The 11,904-nt window shown below is 41.7% G+C and overlaps 1 non-coding gene across 1 annotated transcript; it reads right to left on the bottom strand.

The window, feature by feature from the left end:
- Positions 1–3,590: 3,590 nt before the first annotated feature.
- LOC148091779 (U6 spliceosomal RNA) lies at positions 3,591–3,697 on the bottom strand. The gene has a single exon (XR_015715466.1). It is a non-coding gene; the product is annotated as a U6 spliceosomal RNA (small nuclear RNA).
- Positions 3,698–11,904: the final 8,207 nt, after the last annotated feature.

Raw genomic sequence — 11,904 nt, forward strand, 5'->3', positions numbered from 1 at the left:
GAAAGACAAGTAATTTATTTTAATAGGGGTAGACATATTTTCAGATTTGGGTTTGCCTTTTCTGCCTTAGCCAATGCCACTATCTGAAGATTTAAAGCATGTTGGGTACCGGGTCTCATAGAACATAATGACTGACCAAGGAACCCAGTTTACAGCAAAGGAGGTACAGAAATAAACCCATGACCATAGGATCAACTAGTCATATAACATATAGCGCCATCCAGAAACTGGTAGAACATTGGAACTGAAGTTTCAGTTTAGAAACTGCTTTATGAGGATGGAGCACAATCTTCTAGGCTATGGTATAAGTATTAATCAACAACATTTTATATGTTGCTGTGCCTTCAATAGGAATAATACATGGGTCTAGGAACCAAGAGCTGGACGCATAAGTGGTTTCACTTAAATTACTCCCAGTAACCCACTTAGGGATTTGTACTTCTTATATCTTCAGTTCTGGGCTCTGTAAGTCTAGAGGTCTTGGTTCCCAATTTGGAAACACTTCTGCCAAACGATTCAGCTAAATTCCCATTAGATTTTAAGCTGTGACTGCCTTCTGGAATCAGCAGGCAAGAAGAGCAGGCATTGCCCTGGCAGGGGCAATAGACTAGGATAATCAGAAGGAAATGAGGCTACACAATGAGGATGGAAAGACTATGTTTGCAATATGTTTGCCACCCAGGTAATCCAGCTGGTTACCTCTGGTTCAACTTTGCCTAATTGAAAGAGCAAATGGATAAGAGCAGCAATCCGAGCCTGAGAAGGGCGTGGTGAGCAGGGGCTTAGAACCCTAGACTCCAGCAGAGATGCTGGGGTGAATGAGTGGAATAGAGAATGGACAGTGGAATAAAGACTTGATGAGCATCAGTTGCCCTCCACCACACTGATGTGTTGCTCAAATTCCCCTGCCATGAAAAACTTGTTCCCCCAATAGCTGGAAGTGGTGATAAAAATCAGTCTTCAGCTGCCAGCCCTTTCAGGGCTGCAGAGAATCTACTTGGCTAAGAAGATGGCCATTCTCTAGGTAGCCTGCACCCAAAACGAATCCATGAGAAACTATAAAGCCTACTCTGAGGACCACCCTAGCTCCGGAACATCCCATGTTTTTGACTGTGGTTGTCATTGAGCCTGAATCATAGCTCAACTTTCTTTTCCATCTAATCACATGGAAAGTTTGAACTTTATTAGATGCTGAACACTTTTGTTGAACATTTTTTCCCAAAATAATTGCTAAACTCTATATTCATAGCAGAGTTCCAGTAGTTCCAACTTTTCACCAATACTTAGAATTTTCAGTCCTTTTAACTTAGCTATCATTTCTAGGAAATGATAGTCCCCACCACTAAACCCACAAAGCGTTCATTGTATGCACCATGTTTATAATATTTGTCCCTTATTGACTTGTTTTTTAAGTATATGTCAATTATTTGAAGGCAGGAACACACATAACAATAAAATAACATAGACTAAATATTTATTATTTGCATGTATTTCCTAAGCGGTCTAAATGAGATAAGTAATAATAATAACAATAACAATAAAGACAACATTTATTGAGCACTAGTATGTGCCAGATATTTTTCTAAACATAATTCATGTCTAACTCATTTAAATTCTACAGTAACCTATTTTATAGGTGACAAAATAGAGGCCACAGAGAGATTGCATAACTTACCTTACCAAAGTTTACACATCAGGTAAATCGAAGAGTCAAAATCTGAACCCAGATGTCTAGATGCAGAGACTGAGCTTTTATGATCTTCACTGCATATTGCATATTAATATATATCCTATATCATACATCCTTTATTACATCTTATATTCTAAATTAAGGCTTAGAGGATTCAAGTAACTTTCCCACATGGCCAGAAAATGGTAAAGCTAGCATACAGTTCAAGGCAGTCTGACTGTAACTTTTGAACACTTGTTTATCTCCCACTCCCCCTGAGCCATGGTGATACCATTAGTATTTATCATACATCACACTGCATAATAAAGAGAAGTAAGTTTGTTAAATTAGCGAATTATTCAAAAAGTCTATATACATAACATGGTGGAAGACGCAATGGAAGGATAATAACAAGGAAGGAAAGAAGAAAGACAGGGAGTGGGAGAAAACTATCTTTTGTATAGCACCCACCATGACTTGGATCAGGAAAGGTCCATAGGTTTCAAAGCTCCAATCATTTGGCAGCTATTCTCGGGAGCTCTAAGCTGGGCATTTTGAAGTCTCACCAAAGCTTAGGGAAGAAAGAATTATTGATATAATCTAAGGGAGCAGGATCCAGAATTAGTACATGTTCGATGGAGGTGTCATATTCTTGTTAAAGGTGATATACTAGAGATTTTCACAGACACTACTTCAAAAACTACATAAGGATTCTGAGAGATAGACTTAATTATTCCCATTTTTCAGATCAGGAAATTAAATGAAGTCACCGAAGCCCTGGCCTCTTCTTACAAACTAATGATTGGATGAGAGCACAGTGACAAACCAACTGGAAAACTTCTGACTACACTTTCAATGAGAACAGATGACCGGGCAACAGTCCTAGAGGTTGCAGAGGGTTACACTGTCTGATGATGATGATCGTGCTATCATTGTCTGCTTTTGTGGCAGTCCCTCTTTCTGACCCTAACTCATATTCTTGGTCCCAGGCAAGTAAGTTCAAGTTCAGAGGCAGGTCCCTTTTAGCTTCAGGAAGTCATGGAGAGAATCAAAATGAAAGCCTTAGCTGCTGCTTCCCTTCACAAAGAAAGAAAGTTTTACAGAAAATAAACTATGTCAACTGGTTACAGCTGTTCTCACAAAGGACCCCTGGTGTGCAGTTTTAGGATAAAACAGTGTTTATCCAGGTGAAGTAGGCATTCAGATTCAGGAACTTTTATAATTTTATAAACATTTTTCTGTCCATACTCCATATAACTTTGAACCTCAGAAGCATCCCTTGGTACCTATATAAAACACTCTCTTTTTTGTTGTTGTTTTTGTTTAAGAGATAGCCACCTATTCCAGAGTAATGATCTCCTTGCCAGGAGCACAATCTTAAAGAGGTAGTTTTTGCAATAATGAGTAATAACTATGAATGGTGTCAGGTGGGCACTAGGCTTATCAAGGTGATTATTCTGTAAGTTATATAAATGTCTAACCACTGTGCTGTACACTTGAAACCAATATAACATTGTATGTCAACTGTAATTGAAAATTTAAATAGGTAAATAAATAAATAGGAGTACATCTATTAAAAAGAAAAGAAAACCTTTGCCCCCTACCACTGCCACTTAGTACTTAGTAATCCTTAGCACCAGGAGTATAACAGAGCAATTAACTTCTGACAATGGTATAAATGTAGGCTTGTTAAAACAAGGATTATTCATATTCCCTCATGTTATCACCCTGACCTAACTTAACCAACCATAAAGTGCAATAACACACAGACCCATAATTTTGTGGCTTAGATAAAATGCCCAAAGAAAAAGACAGAGGAGAGAGAGAGAAGGAGGTGGGGGGAAGAGGGTGAGAACCTAGTATTAGAGCCTAATAAAATGAAAAAGTGAAATGCATTAATCATATTTTATTTTTTTATTTAAAAAATATGGAGCACTTAACAAGTTTACGTGTCACCCTTGCACAGGGGCCATGCTAATCTTCTCTGTATCATTCCAATTTTAGTATATGTGCTACCGAAGCAAGCAAGCATTAATCATATGCTAAAGAGCTGGGATCTTGCATTTTATTTTAAAACCACTACCTTCAAAGATACAGTAATGATTGTGATAACTTCTTACGCTCTGTGATGACACTGTGCTCATAATACACTGGTCATTAAAATTCCAGAAGCCTCCACTCTAACCAATCTTTAGCTTAAAAAAACAACAACAGACCCTCTCATGACTTCTCTGATATAAAAGAATCCAAAAATATTTAATGTGTCATTGCAATTTGCTGCCCTTATCTGTCTTGGGGGGAGTGTTATGGCTGAAGAACTGTGCTTCTCTCACCTGTATTTTTTAAGAAGCAAGATAAAGCTGACGAGTCAAGGAGAGAAATGGAGAACCGCTGGGAAGAACAGCAGCTTTCCAGACTTGAGTTCGAAACCTGGTTTTGCCACTGATGTGCTATGAGACTTCAGTAAGTCTTAACATCTCTAGATTTCTGTTTCCTCATCTGTAAAGTAGAGATGAGTGCTGACATTATAAGGTTTGCGTCGTTACCCCAGAGCAAGACATACAGTAAGTGTCTAATACATTTAAATGATGGAGTAATCACATTAGGTAATTATATATGATATAGCAAGTATCCAGCACATAGTAGGAACTGAGTAAATGCTGGCTGTTAATTTTTTTTTAATTTTTTTTAACGTATCACTTACTACAGTTTCCTAGTGTTGAGTCAGCAATATTTCTGTGAGGGCAGAAGTAAAGCTTTTTCAAAAAGTCAAATCACACACACAAATAAAAAAACAAGGGAAAGATCAGGTCAGAATCAATCGCTTTGTATGGATATTGCTGTAAGCGAATTATTTAATTCATGCCTTTACCCTGTTTAAATTTTTTTTATTTTTTTTTTTGCACTGCAGGATCAGACTGTTAATGCACTTAATGAGGCAAAGAAGCATTGCAGTATATCTGAGCAATTAAAGCCCCTCCATTCAGACTGTAATAAAACCTGCAATTGTCTCCTTTCTGCCTGGAAGAACAACTTTATGGTTTATTGAACAAGTAAGATTTTGATTTAGCTCTAACTCTTCTTCTCAAATTCTCTGCACTTTGCTGTCCTCACCTGCCTCTTTGAAAGGATGTTTTCTTTCTAATGGAAAGGATCACAAATCAATATTATCAGGGCATATCCAGGTTCAGTGTATTGTCCAAGCGTAAGTGTTACTGGCGACCATCCCAGTGAAACAGACTTCTCTTACCTTCCCTTCTTCACGAAAATTTGCTTTTTTCTTTCTTTTCTGAATATGAAAAAATTGGTAGCATGCAGGGACAGCTATGGCTTCGACTCCATTCTGAATGTTGTGTTCTTTCCTGGCAATCAAGTCACCTCCTTTACCAAACCATTGAACTAGCAAATCCTCCCCGGGCCTGAACATACTCGGCGTGTGTGGTGATAGGAGAATGGGGGCTATAAGCTGGCCTGTCTTTATTTTGCGCTGTATGATTGACTTGTCCTGGGCAAGTACCTTTTGTAGCAATATGTACAGCTCTGCTTTCTCTGGCCTAAGGGGCGTCTGGGAAACTGCAGAGGGGGCTCAGAAGAGTGCCATAAATTGACTAAAAGTGCAGAGATGAAGCTAATGAAGCTGGACTTCGGCTTCCAATTGAACAGGCTGGTAGAGTGAGGGTGCAGGCTCTGAGCAAGGGATGTCTCAGAAAACGGTGACAAGCTCCTTGTGTTCTCTGAGCACAGGGCGCCAGGAAACAGGTTTAAGTGGCAGAGTAAAGGACTTGGCAAAGGTTGTTCATAGCTAAATGGGCTCTGTAAGGATGGTATTTAAAGTTACTTGTAAGTGAACTGGGTTCTTATCTCCCCGGGGATTTGAGTAGATCCGTGTAGCCTGTTTCCTTCCCAGGTTGCTTTCTAATCCTGTGGGTATAGTAACAGTGCAGATAAAAATTCCAAGAAAACATGGGATAAAGGGGAGGGAGGAAAAGGAATAGGAGAAGCCAAACCAAGATTCCCCTACATTTCACAAAAATGCCTGCTCCTTCCTGGGCCGGGATGGAAGACAAAGCAAACCACGTGTGGGCATAGGGCTCCTCTGATCCACCAGCTGCGGCCACAAGGTCATCAGCCACCAAGGCGGCTTAGGCATCCTACCCCTGACCCTCTACAGCAAATGCTTCAGCACAACTCCCTGTCGCATGAAATACCACACACTGACCAGAAAATGAACGTCGTCGTCATTTCTCAGGCTGAAAAGAGCTTGTGGCACAGAAAATGATGTGAACATTAAACACACACACACACAGGGTAACAGCACGTTTACACACTCATCTACTAATATCAGTTCCAGACCGAGGATACCCCTCTAGAAAACAGAAGTGCCTGAAATTACCAATCAAAAAGTAGCCTCGTCGAACTCTCTCTGCTCTTCTAAAGATAAACAAACAATTCAATACCAGCCTCATAATGACCACATATTTTCAGCCACAGCAGGTTGCTGCCTGGCCCCCACAGGAAAATGACAAATGAATGCTGTTTAATATTTTGCTTGAACAGTTTTTTCTTTGGGAGGACTATTTGCAATACGATAATGAGAAGAGCATAGCTGCAGAGAGCAGCATTTTGTAAGGATGACTACCTTTCTAGGGCATATCATCTGATACACACTTTGTTTATCCAGAGTGAATTCAGTGGTTAAAATGATTAATTGAACCCATTTTGGGTTACTCATACTAGCTCTTGCAAAGGAGGTGATTGCTATTTTTTTCTTAGTGACTCATACGAAGACGCCAGCGGTATTCTGGCAATAACAAAATGACATTTCTAAATTTAGCAGCTCATAAATCTTTTAAGATGCCAACCACATCTAGTACTCCCCTCCCCCAGGCTCCTCTCCCAGTACTTGCTCATATGTGCAAAAGACCTACGTGTGTATGGAGACAAGAAAGAGGCTTCCTCAGGGCACATCTCCTCCCTCGGCACCTACCAACACCTCTGCGCACTCTGGTAGGAGCAATGTGTATATTTCCCAAGTGATAGCTTTTATTACCCCATTAAAATGCTAAGTCTGTCCTGTAAAAACATACACAGAATATGTGCATGTTTCCAAGAGTCCAACTCATTGAATGATTTTCAAGGGGCACTGTGGAAACAAGCAAATTTCCTCCTGTCCTTTTATGTTATCTATTCTGTGACATGAAATATGCAGTAACTTCACAGCCTCAGGAAATGAAATTTTCTTTGCCTCTATCATTTTCTGTGGTTTACATAAGACACCTACTAAATGTATCTGCTCTGCTGATGTCCTTTTACCCATTGTTCTGAGGCTCCAGGGCTACCGCAGCGATCCACAAATTTTACCAACATATGACTCACACAGATAGTGGGCAAAAAAGGGAATGTAAGAGAGCTAGAGTTGGTGTACTGAACATCCAAATGACTACAAAAAGATTTCTCAGCAAAGTGACATACAGGTATTGCTTTTTAAATAGTTAGCTAGGTTTAACCCCTCCCTCTCACAACTTCTGCACTATGGAGATCTTCCCATCATTGAATGAAAGAGCACATTGCATTTCTTTCCATTTCTTGAAATGACTGTCTACAAATGGTAAGTATGTAATAAGCTTTTTGCCTCTCCTCCATTTTTCTTCACAAATCCTGTTTAAAATACAAGCCTTTTCAGGTCAATTACAACAGCAAAATTGTCACTTAAGAGTAGATGCAATCAGCAGATTTGAGATGAGTACATGAAAAGGTCAAAATTAATAAGAAAATTCTTTAGGAAATATGAGATTCTTAATGGCAGAACTGCAGTGTAGAAACATGCAAATTTCAAGAAAAAGGAAGCTTTATTTAAAGTAGGAAGGGTACATTTTGAGACTATATCCTTCAGACAAGGGGTTCTCAGTTATCCCCTCCTTTTCTTCTGCCTAATGTGTTTACTGTTTATATTACACCAAATAGAATGTTCTATATTTTGGAGCACTTGAGCTGAAGAAACAATCCTTAGAATATCTGAGGAAACGAATTTCAAAAAAGCAGGGTGTGACATATGAGGCCTGGTGACTTCCTAGCTAAGACTCTCCATGAAAGACATGTAAACTCCACTGAACGCACGGATTTCCTTTGCCTCTTCATCAGTAAGGCATCTGGGAAACTAGATCTACTATGAAAATAAAGGCATCTTAGTCAAGTGTCCCTTCTGGCTTACGAGAAAAAGTAATCAGATTTTCAATTGGATTAAAGATAATGGTTATCTGTGCAAAGCAATGAGGTCAGATTTTACTTCTACAAAGAATCAGATAATTTTCAGGCTCCCTTCCGAAGATCCACTAGGGATGAATAGAGCTTCCAATTATGTTTAAAAATAGGATGTAGAGGACAAGTCCAAAATCTACATCTTTAAGATGATTATTTGCTGCTTGGTTACTGAATTTATGCCAACCACTCAACTAAAATGAGCACCACTTCCCTCTACCCCAACTTTCTTGATCTTAAACATGAAAAAGGCCAATGTTTCCTTGCATTTGTCTCTGTTGTTCTTATATCTCAATATGTACACATCCATCCTATTATTTATGGCTTTTAGATATCCATGGGTTATAGAAAATGTAGAAACCACGGATCCGGTTCCCTTACAATTGGCTCACCCACTCCCATCTCAAAGCAATGTGCCAGGTAATGTGTTGCATACTAGCAGTGCAGAGACTGTGCTTTTTTCCCTTTTTTATGTTTATAGTCTATGGTGGTTTCTGCTGTGAAATAGTAATTTGGCTTTTCATTAACCAGAAACAAACCTTCCTACTTCCCTCCCTTTCATTCCCCCTGAGGGAGAAATATTGTTGGCTAGATGCTGGAGATGTCCAGGATTGTTAACAAATGGTCTCTGTCGACATAGAACTTTAAAGGGAGGTTAAATGTTTATTTAAGAGATCTCTGTAAAAAGATGGTAACCCATCAGCTAGGTGTGTGTGGGGTCGGGGAAGAAGCATTGATTCAGGTCTCAGGTGTTGATGGAAAGCTAATGTCCCAGGAAACAATGATATGAAAAACTGGCCTACATTGATTAAATTGAGCTATTTTCACAGCTAACTTAAGTAAATATGGGCAGCAGAAAAACTAAGCTGTCAGTCCAATTCTACCCTCTGTCCCCAGATATCACACTTGGCTCTAGAATTGTAGGAAAAGCAGATGCTCGCTCTGCTCCGGATACAAAGTCACTATTTATTGGCAGAAGTGCAATTTATTTAGGCTACTCCAATCCCTTTAGACTCAAAGCTTTCAGAATAACCAAGGAAATAGACAGACATGGCTTGTCATGACCAAACTCATCAACAAATGGGAAGGCAAAACGCCTTTTACTTAAACAGATGTTGCAAAGCAAATGTGTGAAGCTAGTGTAATTTTGTTTTCCCTCTTTTATAACCATGATGGATCCTCCTGTGTCGCAGAAATTCTAAACCTGCACAGTGCAAAAAATAAAAAATAAAAATGAAGATTGATCTACTACAGTTATAATGTATACATCACCGAATTTTCTTCCTCTTAAAAAATGTTATAGCCATTTATTTTAAAATGTGAAATCTGAGATAATTAAAAAGTAGCTGAGAGGAAAATAAGATGGCGGCGTAGGTCACAGCTGCACCCACTGCCTCCCGCAACCACATCAAAATTACAACTAAAATACAGAACCACCATCACTCAGAGCCTCCTGAGATCTGGCTGCACAGAAGCCCCACAGCCAGGGAGCTGAAGAAGCACCGAGACCGTAGGAGCGGCGGAGACGCGGGCGGATGGGGGCTGAATTGGAGACTCGGCCGCGGGCTCACACCCGGTGCCGCGGTTGAAACCCGGGAGGGAATCTCGGCGGAGGGGGTTTCCTGGAAGAGCGAGGGGTCCCAGCCCCACAGCAGGCCCCCAGCCCAGGGCTCCAGGGCCCGGAAGAGACGTCCCCAAACTCCGGGCTGTGAAACCAGCAGGGACTGTCCCTGAGGGTCCCAGAGGCTGCGGAAGCCCCAGCAGCTCCTCCTAAAAAGCCCGGCACGGACTCACTCGGACGCTCCCCTGAGCCCAGCGCCGGGCAGCAGCCTGAAAGGACCCGGGACACTCGGGGGGGAACTAACCTGCCTGAGATCCGGGCGAGAGGCGGAGGGGCGGCTTCCTCCCGGGCAGAAGGGCTGGCGGAGGCCATGGCTCCTGTGGTGAGTCCTCCCCGCACACAGCCGGCAGGCAGGCGCCATATTTGAACCGCCAGCACCTGACTCTCACCTTTGGCCCCGCCCCGTGATTCCCAGAGGCCCCGCCCCTCCCCTCCCCACCTGCGGCTCATCCAGGCCATTTCCAGGGGCTTTTCTGTGCAAGAGGCCTCTGGAGCCTCATGCTTAGGACTTTCCTAAAATCTCTCAAACAAGCAGCAGCGGGCCCCATACGGCTTGATAAGGGTCCCCAGGCCTGGCACTAGCGGCAGCTGCATTGGCTCACAGCCTGACCTCTCCTGGGCACCTCCAAGCCCAGCGCAAGGAGCAGCCAACTATGGTTTGCTGAGTAGCTCATGCTGGGTGGCCCTGGGCAAGGCACTGGCACAGGCTGACTTTGCACCTCCTGGGAGGCCCCAGAGACAGTGCACCCGGTGGTCAGATTTGACCACGCTGGATTACAACCCTACTGCATCTACGAGTGACACTCAAGGGGTGCACTTGGTGAACACCAAAGCTCCACTGAAGTAAATCCTGCTCCATAGGGGTGTCTCCAGCACAGCAGCTCTCTGGCTGTGGCTGCAGCTGCTCCTCACAGCTGATTGGCCTGGGGGTCAGTTCCTCCCAGTGACACCAACAGCAACCAAGGCTCAACTACAACAGGACAGTGCACACAGCCCACACAGGGGAACACCTAGAAGGCCCAGCTCAGGGGACTGGGGAGGCTGAGCCACTGGACCCTACAGGACACTTACTACACAAAGCCACTCTACAAATTCCAGGAGGCATAGCAGCTCTACCTAATACATAGATACAAACACCTGGAAGCAGCCAAAATGTGGAGGCAAAGAAACATGTCATAAAGGAAAGAACAGAAGAAATCTCCACAAAAGGAAATAAATGAAACAGATCCAAGCAAGCTAACAGATACAGAGTTCAGAATAATGGTTATAAGGATGCTCAAGGATATTAGTAAGAGTATGACGAAAATAATTGAGAAAATCGATGGCATAATAAAGTACCAATTTGTAATGAAGGCTACAGGAACTGAAATGAAGAGTAATTTACAGGGAGTCAACAGTAGAGTAGAGGACGCTGAGAATCAAATCAGCAATTTGGAACATGAGGAAACAAAAAACACCCAACCAGAAGAACAAAAAGAAAAAAGAATCCAGAAATATGAAAATAGTTTAAGAAGCCTCTGGGACAACTTCAAGAGGCCCAACATTCATATTATTGGGGTGCCAGAAGGTGCAGAAACAGACCAAGGAATTAAAAACCTATTTGAAAAAATAATTGCAGAAAACTTTCCCTACCTGGAGAAAGAAATCAACTTACAAGTCCAGGAAGCACAGAGGGTCCCAAAGAAGAGGAACCCAAAGAGGCCCACAGCAAGACATATCATCATTAAAATGTCAAAGGTTAAAGACAAAGAGAGAATCTTAAAAGCAGCAAGAGAAAAGCAATTAGTTACCTACAAGGGAGCACCCATACGACTGTCAGCTGATTTCTCAACAGAAACCTTGCAGGCCAGAAGGGAGTGGCAAGAAATATCCAAAGTGATGAAAAACATGGAACTACAACCAAGATTGCTCTACCCAGCAAAGCTATCATTTAGAATTGAAGGTCAAATAAAGAGCTTCACAGATAAGAAAAAGCTAAAGGAGTTCATCACCACCAGACCAGCACTACAGGAAATGTTGAAACGTCTCCTTTAAGAAAAAGCTAATGAACAAAAGAATCTGATGAACTAAATATATCCAGAGACACTGACACATGCAACAGATGATCATATTTCAGAGGAAAGAGGGAAGCGGGGTGGAGGGTGGGAAGAGATTAACCAAAGAAGTTATATGCATAACCCACGGACACAGACAATGATGGGGTGAAGGCCTAGGGTGGGGATGGGAGTGAGGTGGAGGGGGTCAATTGGGGGTAAAAAAATGGGACACCTGTAATACTTTCAACAATAAAGATAAATTAAAAAAAAAAAAAAGTAGCTGAAGGAGCTACTCAAACTCTAATCTCTTTCCTTTGCAT

The sequence above is a fragment of the Miniopterus natalensis genome, chromosome 12 (assembly GCF_054644295.1).
Source record: "Miniopterus natalensis isolate mMinNat1 chromosome 12, mMinNat1.hap1, whole genome shotgun sequence".
Taxonomy (NCBI): Eukaryota; Metazoa; Chordata; class Mammalia; order Chiroptera; family Miniopteridae; genus Miniopterus; species Miniopterus natalensis.